The 11,370-nt window shown below is 37.3% G+C and overlaps 1 long non-coding RNA gene across 1 annotated transcript in view; it reads right to left on the bottom strand.

The window, feature by feature from the left end:
* Positions 1 to 10,955, bottom strand: part of LOC122225001 — a 34,551-nt gene extending 23,596 nt beyond the window's left edge. The window contains exon 1 of the long non-coding RNA XR_006205057.1: positions 10,893 to 10,955. This is a non-coding gene — a long non-coding RNA (uncharacterized LOC122225001). The remainder of the gene's footprint in view (positions 1 to 10,892) is intronic.
* Positions 10,956 to 11,370: the final 415 nt, after the last annotated feature.

The raw sequence follows: 11,370 nt of genomic DNA on the forward strand, positions 1-11,370 counted from the left end.
ACCATGTGTGTATAGGAGATTCTTGGACTTCAGCTCTGTAAACTTGAGTTTCTGTGGCCCAACATAGAAGCTAACATTAAGGAGTGTGAATGAGCCAATGAAACTGGAAAACTGGAAATGCATGTTTCCACGTGGGATTAGTGACTACTCTTCCTGGTTTCTGACCCCTACTAGCCATGGATTTGTTGACTAATGTTGGCCTTAAATCCACAGTGCACCTGGATTATACTTAGAACTGTTATAGAAAAATGTAGCTTCTTTCTCTCACTCATTCGTCATAATTATTGAGCAACTTCTGTGTACCAGCTGTGTGTTAAATGATAGGGATAGAAAAATTAACAGGATACCATCTTGTGGGAATGAATAGTCTAATGGAGAGAAGTGTATGTAAATAGTTATAGAGCAATGTGATAAGTGTTATGTAAAGGAATTTATAGTGAGCTATGTTAGCAAAGAGGAGAAAGCATTTAAATCTGCTGATGTTTGGAGGGACAGGTCACAGAAGTCTCTGTAGAAGAGCTAACCCTATAGTAGGTCTTGTAGGATGAGTAGGGGCAGGCAAGTTCTGAAGGCAAAGGGAAGAGTATGGGCCCACGGGTATGGGTTGGAGGAGAATGATGGAAGTTAGATTATTAAATACCCTAGCCCTCACTTCTTTTAATTCCTGTAGGATAAATAAACCGATTCTAAATGAGGCAGAAATATCATCCAAGACATCTTCATTTCTAAAAAATATTCATTTCAAAAAAGTGTTCTAAAAAATGTTTATTTACTTTTGAGGGAGAGAGAGGGAGGGGAGAAAGTGAGCAGGGTAGGGGCAGAGAGAAAGGGAGAGAGAGAGAATCTCAAGCAGACTCCATGCTGTCAGCACAGAGACCCATGCAGGGCTCCAACCCATGAACTGCGAGATCATGACCTAAGCTGAAATCAGGAGTGGGATGCTTAACTGACTGAGCTGCCCAGGCGCCCCATCAGAGAGATCTTCAAATTAATTGGCTGATAGGTCCCAAAAGTTAAAGAAGAGGGATGAGAAAGGAGAAACAGACTTTAAATTAGAACACAAATGAGCAAAAGTAGGAGTTAGGGAGTCCTGACAAAAAACCTGGCATACTTGGAAGAGTTGAACAGACTTATAAGGGGACTATTTCAGGTCCAGGTTCAGGGAACCAACAAAGGATAGTGAGATAGTAGATAGTGACTAGCAACAGCAGGAAGCTGTTACTACTTTGGGGCCTGAAAGGGCAAGGGGAGGAAATGGTGTTATTGCAGCCCAGTGAAAGCTAAAGCCATGAAGGAGGAGACACAGGGATTCAAGACCAGTTGCTGTGGAGAAACACAGCTTCCGTCAAAATGATTGAGAGGCAAGGAGGGAGCAGGGAATGAATACCTCAAATTCAGCTTCCTCTACCCTTTGATAATGGCCAAATCGATGGCAGCCAGAGGACAAGGGAGCCCTGATGACAAATTCTGTAAGAGATCAGCCCTTAGGTTGCTTCCAAGCCCCCAATACCAGTGTATGTGATAATTTATATAATAATATATAATAATAAAGTTGTCCCAATGACACATCATTAGATCCCATTGCCCCTGGCTGGAACCAGGCTATGAGTTCTCAGACTCCTACAATACACTCTCTGTTGCTGCTATTAAAGCCTTAATCTCATTATTCTTCAGAGTCTAACTACTACATGTCAATGTCCCCATTAGTTTGTTATATCTTATAGAGAATGCTTGTGTGGTACCATCCAGAGACCCAGCTCCCCTTCGGGATCAAGTCATTCATTTTGCTAGATGCTGGGAATATTGGCTGTTGACTGCTCATAGCTGAGTGAGTCCCTCCTTGGGAACTGTCCTCACCTATGATTTCTTCTTTATTTTGAAATATATTTTTGCTGAGTATATAATTCTGTTAACTGTTTTGTTTCTTTCATTACTTTAAAGATGTCCCATCATCTCCTGGATTGTATAGCTTGATGAAAAGTCTGCTATAATCTCTTCTTCTTTTATAAGAAACGTTTCTTTTCTCTTTCTCTAATTCAATATTTTTCTCTTTATATTTGAATTTCAGCAGTTCGGTTATCTTTCTTTTTTTAAAAAAGTTTTTATTTATTTAAGTAATCCGTACACTCAATGTGGGGCTCGCATTCATGACCCTGAGATCAAGAGTCACACACTCTTCTGACTGAGCCAGCCAGGTGCCCCCTGAATTTCAGTAGTTTGACTACTGTTTTCATAGCTGTAGTTTTTTATTTGTATTTATCTTGTTGAAGTTTTCTGGGATTCTTTGATTTTGTTTCTTTTTTTGTTTTTGTTTTTGTTTTTGTTTTGTTTTTTTTGCCTTAATTTCAGAAAATTCTCAACCATTACCTCTATTTAATCTGTTTTTTTTTTTCTCTCTTCTTATTCTGGGAATTATGTATGGAATTACATGTTAGACTGTGGTTTTCTTCCAAAATTTAGATAATCTATTCTTTTTTTTTCTCCCACTTTCCCCCTTGCTTTTCATTTTGGATAGTTTCTATCTATCATCTATCCATCTTTCTATCTATCTATCAAGTTCATTGATTATTTCCTTGCTGTGTCCAGTCTGCAGATAAACTTGCAAAGGAAAAAAAATAGTGTTTAATATTTCCACCTGTATTAGTTTCCTATTTCTGCTGTAACAAATTAACACTATGGCTTAGAACTATACAACTTTATTATATTAAAGCTCTGAAAGTCAGAAGCCTGAAATGGGTCTCACTTGGCTAAAATCGAGGTGTCAGTAGGCTGTTTTCCTTGTAGAGTCTCTAGAGGAGAATGTTTTTCTTTGCCTTTTCCAGATTCTAGAAATTGTTTGTATTCCTTGACTCATGGCATCTTCCTCCATCTTCAGAGTTAGCAGCATAGCATCTTCAAATCTCTAAATTCCCTGACCCCCTCTTTCACTTAGAACTCTTGTCATTACATTGGACATCTCTAGGTAATCCAGGATAATAACCCCATCTCATGACCCTTAACTTAATCACATCTGTAAAGCCCCTTGGGCATGTAAGGTAACATATTCACAGGTTTAGGGGATGGGGATGTAGACATCTTTGGAGGGGCGTCATTATTCTGCTAACCAGAGCATTTTTTTATGGTTTTTATATTTAGTGGGTTAAGTGGTGGTCCCCAAATGACATGCCCATGTCCAAATCCCTGGAAACTGTGAATATTATTGTCATTATTCTGCTAACCAGGGCATTTTTTTATGGTTTTTATATTTAGTGGGTTGAATGGTGGTCCCCAAATGACATGCCCCTGTCCAAATCCCTGGAACCTGTGAATATTATCCTATTTGGGATGTAGTTAAATTGAGGTTCTTGAGATGAGATTATCCTAGACTACATCAGTGGTTCTTAAATCCAATGTTAAGTATCTTTATAAGAGACAGAAGAAGACACACATACACAGAGAAGAAGACAATGTGGAGATGGAGACAGAGATTGGAGTGGTGTGGCTGCAAGTGAAGGAAGCGAAAGAATGTTGATGGCTCCCAGAAGCTAGAAAAAGAAGCAAGGAAGAATTATCTTCTAGAGCTTCCAAAGGTAGTATTGCCCTACTGATACCTTCACTTCAGATTTTAAGCCTCTGGAACTGTGAAAGAATAATTTTCTCTTATTTTGAATCACCCAATGTGTGGTAATTTTTTACAGCACCACTAGGAAATGAGTACATCTCTTTGTTTAATTTCCCCATCTATTCATTCATGTATTATACTTTCTCCACTAGGACCTTTAGCATGCATTATAGTGATTTTAAGGTTCCTGTCTGTTAGTTTCAGTATCTGAGCCAAATCTTGAGTGTGTTTTATCTCTTGACAACAGGTCATTTTGTTCTTGATTTTTATGTTCATTACAGTTTTTTTTTTTTTCACATAGCAGATAATATATATAAAATAACATTAGAGACTGGAGCCCAGAAACTGGATCTGCCTCTTTTTCTGTTAGGTCATTAATCTTTGAGCAACTGAGGCTACACAGTAGATGATCTGAGTTTGGATTTGCTGTCATTGTTGATGTGTGAAATCTAGGCTGTAGTGAACTCCCGGCTTCAAATTTCTCCAGGGGTGGACTGCTACTACCTTGTTGTTGGTGTGAGGCCTGGAATACTAGAGAAATTTTCTAAATGTTCCTCCTCCGTCCTCAACTTTTAGCATTCCCTAAGTGCCTTTGCCACAAAGAGGATTTATCTCTACCTTCTTGTTTTTCCTCTAGCCTTAGACTTCTATTTCTTGTTACTCTGTGCAGGGCTCATGATTAGGCTAAGGGTTTTCACTTCTCCTGCTTTGGCCTCAGTCTTTGGCAGACCTTATGCCCCTGAGCCTCACTTGTCAGGCTGTTTGATCATTCCTAACTCTCTGCCAGAAAAGCTATCTTTGCCTTCCTCTCAGTGCAAGTAGGTTCCCTGCACTTTCCTCTCTCCTCTGCCTTTTAATGAGTTTACTGCTCCTCCTTGAGCAGTAACAGTCTTCTGCTTTGTTAGGAGTATAGCATCTTGGGTGCAAGCGAGTTCTTAGGCACTTCTTCCTCAGAAGCAGCCAACTTTTGCCTGGGAATAGAGATATGACAGGGTTTCCTGGTCTCTCACTATACCAGATGCATTTTATTTCATGTAAAAACATGGTGATATTTGGGATATGAGCAGGTTCTTTCCACTACCACCAAGAGAAGACAAATTTTGCTTCTTATCAAGGAGATTCTGAGCTGTGGGCAGTAGCAGCATCTCAACATCCTATACGCATGCAGAGCCCAATGTGAGAGGAAATTCTGTAGATATTCTTGTTCTGCTTTCAAACCTTAGCAGGCCCTGCACATCTCTGCTACCAAGAGGAGCTTTCCAGTTTCCAACCTGCACCCATTCTTTCATGTGAATGTGCAGTGGAGGCCTATTGAGAGTAACTTGTGTGTGGGTGCAGACACCCTTGTGTTTGTGACCTGTAGGGGTTCTACACTTTCACACTAGTCCACACTTGTCCTTTAAGAATGTGACAAAAATTCGCTTGTGTTCTTCTTAGCCGCTCATATCTTCTTTTCTCCTATGTTCCCTACAGGGTAAATCATTGGGTGTCCCATGTTTCTTTTGAGCAGCCTTTTACCCTTTGGAATTTAGTTCACCCAATTACACTGAACCTCATCTCACTGATGAAATCAAGAATGATTATTCTGTAGATTATTTGCTCTTCTCTAAGGCAGTGTGGATTACTTAAGAGTATGGATTATTGAAAGCAAACAGACAAATCCAGAAAACCACATTGTTTCAGGACATTCTGTAAGACAACTGACCCAGCTTCTACAACAAGTCAATGGCATGGAAAAATAAATAAAAGATGAAAGTACTCAATAGTTAGAAACCTAAGAAATATAACAATACAAGGTAATTTGCAGACTGCGTTTGTCTCTTGTTTCAAACAAACAGTGATGAGATATTTCTTAATTGGGAAATTTTGAATATGGACTAGTTAACTAGATGATACCATGGAATTATTGCTAATTGTGTATGAGAGATAATAATATTATAATTATGTTAAAATGCATTTTTAGAAATACATAATAAAATATATAGATGCAAAGTGATGGTATCTGAGATTTGAATTAAAATCTTGGTAATCTTAGAATTTAAAAAGATTACCTAGCATATGTGAGGAGAATGAATTAAGAAGGTATGAAACTATGTAAGCAGAGAAACTACTCCTATGGGGAATGACGGTAGCTTTGACTGAGGGGAACAGCACGTAGTAAGTCCTCAGTAAAGATTTTGTTAAATAAAGCAATGATAATGATATAAGTTTACACACACACACACACACACACACACACACTCACTCACTCACTGATTTTTTTAAAACAAATTTAAGAAAGTAGAATGTGTCCCTTTTGAAAATCACATTAACTTCAAATAAAAATTTAATAGGAAAAGAACTCTTAGACTCATGAAGGCTAGAATTGTTCAGGTCATACTCTGTCCAAGAAATCTTTTCCTATTAGCCTATCAGTACCTGGAATTCAAACACTATAGGTATTTGGATTGAAAAACAAAAAGTACAGATTATCAACTTTATCTGTTTGGATGATAGTGATGTTCTTTTGTAGCTTCTACATCCAAAGTGAAAGGAGAACTGCATGTATTGATTTAACAAATATTTATATCAACAAATGTACACCTGAATAGACTAATTGATGTCTCAAACTTGAACGTATACATAATGAAACTTTTGAGTTTCCCCAACTTTTTCCTGTTCCATCCTAAATCTATTTTGATAAATTATACTACTGTCCACCTAGTTGGTCAAGCCAGAAACCCAAGAGTTATCCTTATTTTCTTTCTTTCACACCACACATTCAATCCAACAGTAATCACTATGATAACTGATTCTATCTCTAAAATAGATATAAAATACATTCACTTATTTCCATTATGGTTATCACTAATGTAATCCAGGCTGTCATTGTCTCTTGCTGAATTTATTTGAAAACTAGCAAACTGGTCTTACAGCTTTTACTTTTGTCCCTTTAGACTACATTATCCACCCAGCTACCAAAGTCAAAATCTAAGTCTAATCACATTCTAAAAGCAGAAGTTAAATCAGAACATGTCACATCTCTGCTTATAATCATTCAATGTCTTCACATTGCCCTCAGAATAAAATCCTAATTCCTTACTGTGGCTTGCAAGGCTCTGGATGATCCAGCCTTGCTTACTTCTGCAACTTCATGTTGGGCCATTTTCTTCCTTACTCACTCTTTCTGTTTCTTGAATACATCAAGTTATCTTCCACATGATCTTTGTCCTTGCTGTTCCCTTTGCCTGGAGACTCATTTTTAGAACTTTACAATACTGACTTCTTACCATTGCAGATCTCAGCTTTAATATTGCCTCTACATGTGCCTTTTATGGTCTCATGATGCCATGTCCAAGATAGCTTTATCTCCACCTCCTCAAGCCCTCAGATTTCCTTTATTAGCATCCTATGTGTTTCTTTCATAGCATTCCCTAAATAGATGTTTGTTTATTTGAGGGTTTTTTTTTAGTTTGTTTTTTTAGTTTCTCCCTTATTAGTATGTGAGCTTCATGAGAGTTAATTTAGTACTGTATCTCCAGTGTTCAACACAATAGCTAGAACATAGTCAGTAATCAATAAAATTTGTTGAACAGATGAACTAATTTAGCACCATCTATATGTCAAGTCCTAGGCTAAGTGATGGGAATACAGTAGCAAACAAGCGAGAGTAGTTCTTAATCTTCTATAGGTCAATACTTAGTGAAGGAAACAGATATTAACAGTCACAAAATCAACAATTTAACTATAGTTGTGATTGGAGCTATGGAGGGATCACAAACAGGAGAAATTGACTTTAAAGTGCCCCTAGGAAGTGATGTCTGAGGTATTTTCCAAGACCTGGTGGGAAGAAACAAGTGAAAAGGGGTAGGGAAAAACAGTCTTAGAAAAAGAATAGCATAAATAAAGGACATGAGGAGGGAAGAAGAGTGGGTGGTTGTTGTTGTTGTTGTTTTTCTTTAGACAGAAGCAGTCCCAGAAGGTTTTTGTGATACATTCAAAAAAGTTTTCTTTGGCCCCTGCTCTTAGTGCTTTTTGGTCTTAGGGGTTCACAGTTGAGCTGTTGCCTCACTCAGTGCCTCTTATACATTCTCAGACACATATTGTCTTGTACAAAAGGCACAAAGAGACCATCTGCCCTAGCTGAAAAGATTAAGTTGAAATGTTAATGTTTCTTCAGAATTTTAGGGGAAGCTAGGAAAGGAAATAGAATAAGTTTCTTTTCCACATCAGTTTCTCTTCATTTTGACATATATCAAAGACAAAAGTGCCCTTTCTCAAATTTATATTTGTGGACTAAGAATTTAAATGTGTGACATTTAAATGATGAAAATAGAGTTCCGTCTGTTAAGTCAGGAGAGAATCAGTGTAACCTGAAGAAGTCCCCGCTACCCTTGACTCCATGGTGGTCCAGCTGTGAGATGCTGCAAAAGCCACTAGCCTTCTCCGGAATTCTGTTATTTCATTTGCACAATAATATATTTAAATCTGCTAAAGGAGGCCAGAAATTAAACAGATTAAATATAATCACACAATGAAGTATCAGAATACAAAGTAGTGTTTAGAAATTTATCTTAATGCAAAGTGAGTTTGATAAAATAATAATACATTACCTGGAATTTATGTCTAAATTATTGGCTTGCTAATTTTGCTAGAGGAGAGAGAAATGGTTCTTACCATAGTTTACAAAAGACCATAAAAGAAAAGTAGATGTATCATGGGGTACCTGGTTTTTAAAATGGTTTATAACAAGATACTATAAATAACTTACGTCATTAAATGTGTTTAAAATACTTTATTATAAAGATTTTATCTATACAATACTTTATAGGAACACCTGTTGAGAGGCATTCCCAACTTATGCATGTTTGAGGAAGTACAGCATACCATGAACATACCCTTGAACTCTGTAAACTTTAAAATATAAAATATTATTCAAAAAAGAATTCTAAACTTTAAATCATCTTTATTTATTCCAGCTTTGCTTATTTTGGGGCATATATGCACTATTTTCATCTCTTTCAAAACTGACTCATGTTTTTCATAGTTAACTTTGGTTTATTTTTGCAAGCAGACCATTGACTCAAAGCACTGCATTTACTGATGACAGTGGATCCTTATGAATCTCTTTTAACCCTTGTTGATAGAATGTCCCTTTGGTATAGAGTGCAATGAGGTTTTCTCAGGGTAGACATGAAGAAGGCAGGACGTCTGTCTTTGCTCAGTTTTCTAGCCATCACATCTTATTTGGAAGTAGTCTGCTTCAAGTAGTTAAATCAATTCCTGGGGAACCTCTCCTTCTTTATGTTTTATTTTTTCCTTTTTTTTTTAAATTACATCATGCAAGTAGTTTGACATGAGGAGATCTTGAAGGCAATGGTTTCCTCTGGCAATGGTGACTTCCCTGTCACTGGAAGTGTTTATTTAGTTGGGCATAGGTGCACAACCATTTGGAACCATTCTTTCATTCAAGAACAAATATTTATTAAAACACCTTCTTTGCCAGGCACTGGGATACTCACTAGGAGTTCAAAGGTCGAAATTCATACTCATAACAAGGGCCCTTGTTTGGTGTCAGACATACAGCTTTAAATCAAGTGCTAATTATTCTAATGGAAAATGGGGAATTCAACTTTTAAACTCTTATATGGCCTAGAAGATGTTTAAAAATATTGACTGATTTCTTGGAGTCTAAAAACCTGAAAGCCTTCTAGAGGGGTTATTAAAAAAGACAAATGAGAATAGTCTTCAAATCCAGACAAACTTGGATTAGCAGTCTGACTATACCACCTCTGAGCTTTGTGAGTCTTGGGCAAGTCCCTAACCTTTCTGAAGCTCAATTAGGTTTTTGCTTTTTTTTTTTTTTTTTTTTGGTTTTATTTTTAGTCTCTAAAAAGGGTATATTTTGAAGAGGGCTAAATGGGATAATGTATGAAATCCCAGCACCTATTAGGTATGGTAGAGTAGAGGTATGTTTAGTGAAATTGGAGGTTGGATTTAAGCACAGATACTAACGGGTCTCTTTTTCTCTCTCACTCTCTCAATGTGTCTGTTGGGGGAATGGGCTGGGGAGGATGTTTTATAATAAAGAAGCAGAGGGGTGCCTGGGTGGCTCAGTCGGTTAAGCGCCCAACTTCAGCTCAGCTCATGATCTCATGGTCCGTGAGTTCGAGCCCCGCATTGGGCTCTGTGCTGACAGCTCAAAGCCTGGAGCCTGCTTGGAATTCTGTGTCTTCCTCTCTCCCTGCCCCTCCCTTGCTCACGCTCTGTCTCTCTCTTTCTCTCAAAAATAATGAATAAACACTTAAACAATTATAATAAAGAAGCAGAAGGGAAGAAAAATGTGAAGATCTAGGGAGCACTACAATGAACTGTGACAGACAATGAACTGTGTGGCTTGAGCAGGTTTTCTGAAGGCAGTGAGCTTCAGCTAGTGCATCTTGTATGCACCCAAAAGAATGACATTCACTGTGTCCAAGGGTGTGTGTCTGATGACAGTTTTATAATCAGTCTCTGTTTGCGACCTCAGAGAACCTGGAAAGCTTAATCTTAGTAGTCTTTAGTTTTGAGAGAAAAGTTGTTTTTTTTTTAATATTTCACTGCTTTATTTATTATTTCTCATTAAGGAAATAACAGTATGTTCCAGAACTAATCTTAACTTATTAACAGCTAGCTCTTTATGAGGCACTTTAGTAATAATAACCAATGTTTTGTAGCATTGTACAGGTCGAAAATGCTTTCACATCTTTGTTCCCATTTTACAGATGAGAAAACTGAATCTCAGAAATAACTTGTCAAGTTCATACAACTGGTATATGTTAAAGTAGAGACTTGAACTCTGGTCTTTTCCATCATACTGCACATAAATGGGCCATACCTCAGATTAGGAGATCAAAATTGTCAATGAAAATAAAATTAAAATTCAATAAATATGTGTCATTATATTTTACATCAGTCTTAAATTTATGAGTAGATAATCTTATAAAAGCCCTTATATTGTCATTTAATTTACCGCTGCTGATCAATTTCTATTCTACTTAATGTTTATATTCTATTAAATATGATGTCACTGAAAACTTCTGGAATTTGATGAGCTTGTGAGATTGGACAAACAACTCACTCAAAACACACACACACACACACACACGCACACACACACACACACACACACACTCGTAGGCATTTAATTAAATATAAGAACTATATGCAGTAATTAATTTAAGCAATTAATATTTGCTTATTATGTTATTAGTAAGCTACTTTCAAATATTCCTGTATAAGTAGTATGATGTCAATTAAATTTAATTCATACCATAGGGGTGGTCAGTTAGAATAATGTGCTGGCAAATGTTTAGCAACCAGCTCTCAGAGGGGCAGAGTCCTGATTTGTAGTATTTGCTGATTTCCATTGTGTAACTATTCCCACTCACCAGGCCAGTTTCAAGTTACCAGTGTGAGGTCATAGAATGCAGTGTTGGGAAGAGATGTGCACAGTTGACCCATAGCCAGTACAAGCCAGCTCTAGCACAACACTGTGACCTTACAGTTCTTTACTTAGGGATCCAGATCCAGAACACTTCAAATGTTGCTATTTAATTCTTCACCAGAAGGTTTGGTGATAAGTGCAAGGGATGTTGACATAATTTCTGGAGAGTAAGCGAATGATAGGGTGCAAGGGATATACCTGGCTAAAAGATTACACAGGCATCTCTGTCCTTGAAGGAACAAAATGAAGGATCCAACAAAACCCAGAAGACTAACATCTTTAGAGTATGTTCTCAGTCTAGAAT

Source organism: Panthera leo, chromosome B4 (assembly GCF_018350215.1).
Source record: "Panthera leo isolate Ple1 chromosome B4, P.leo_Ple1_pat1.1, whole genome shotgun sequence".
Taxonomy (NCBI): domain Eukaryota; kingdom Metazoa; phylum Chordata; class Mammalia; order Carnivora; family Felidae; genus Panthera; species Panthera leo.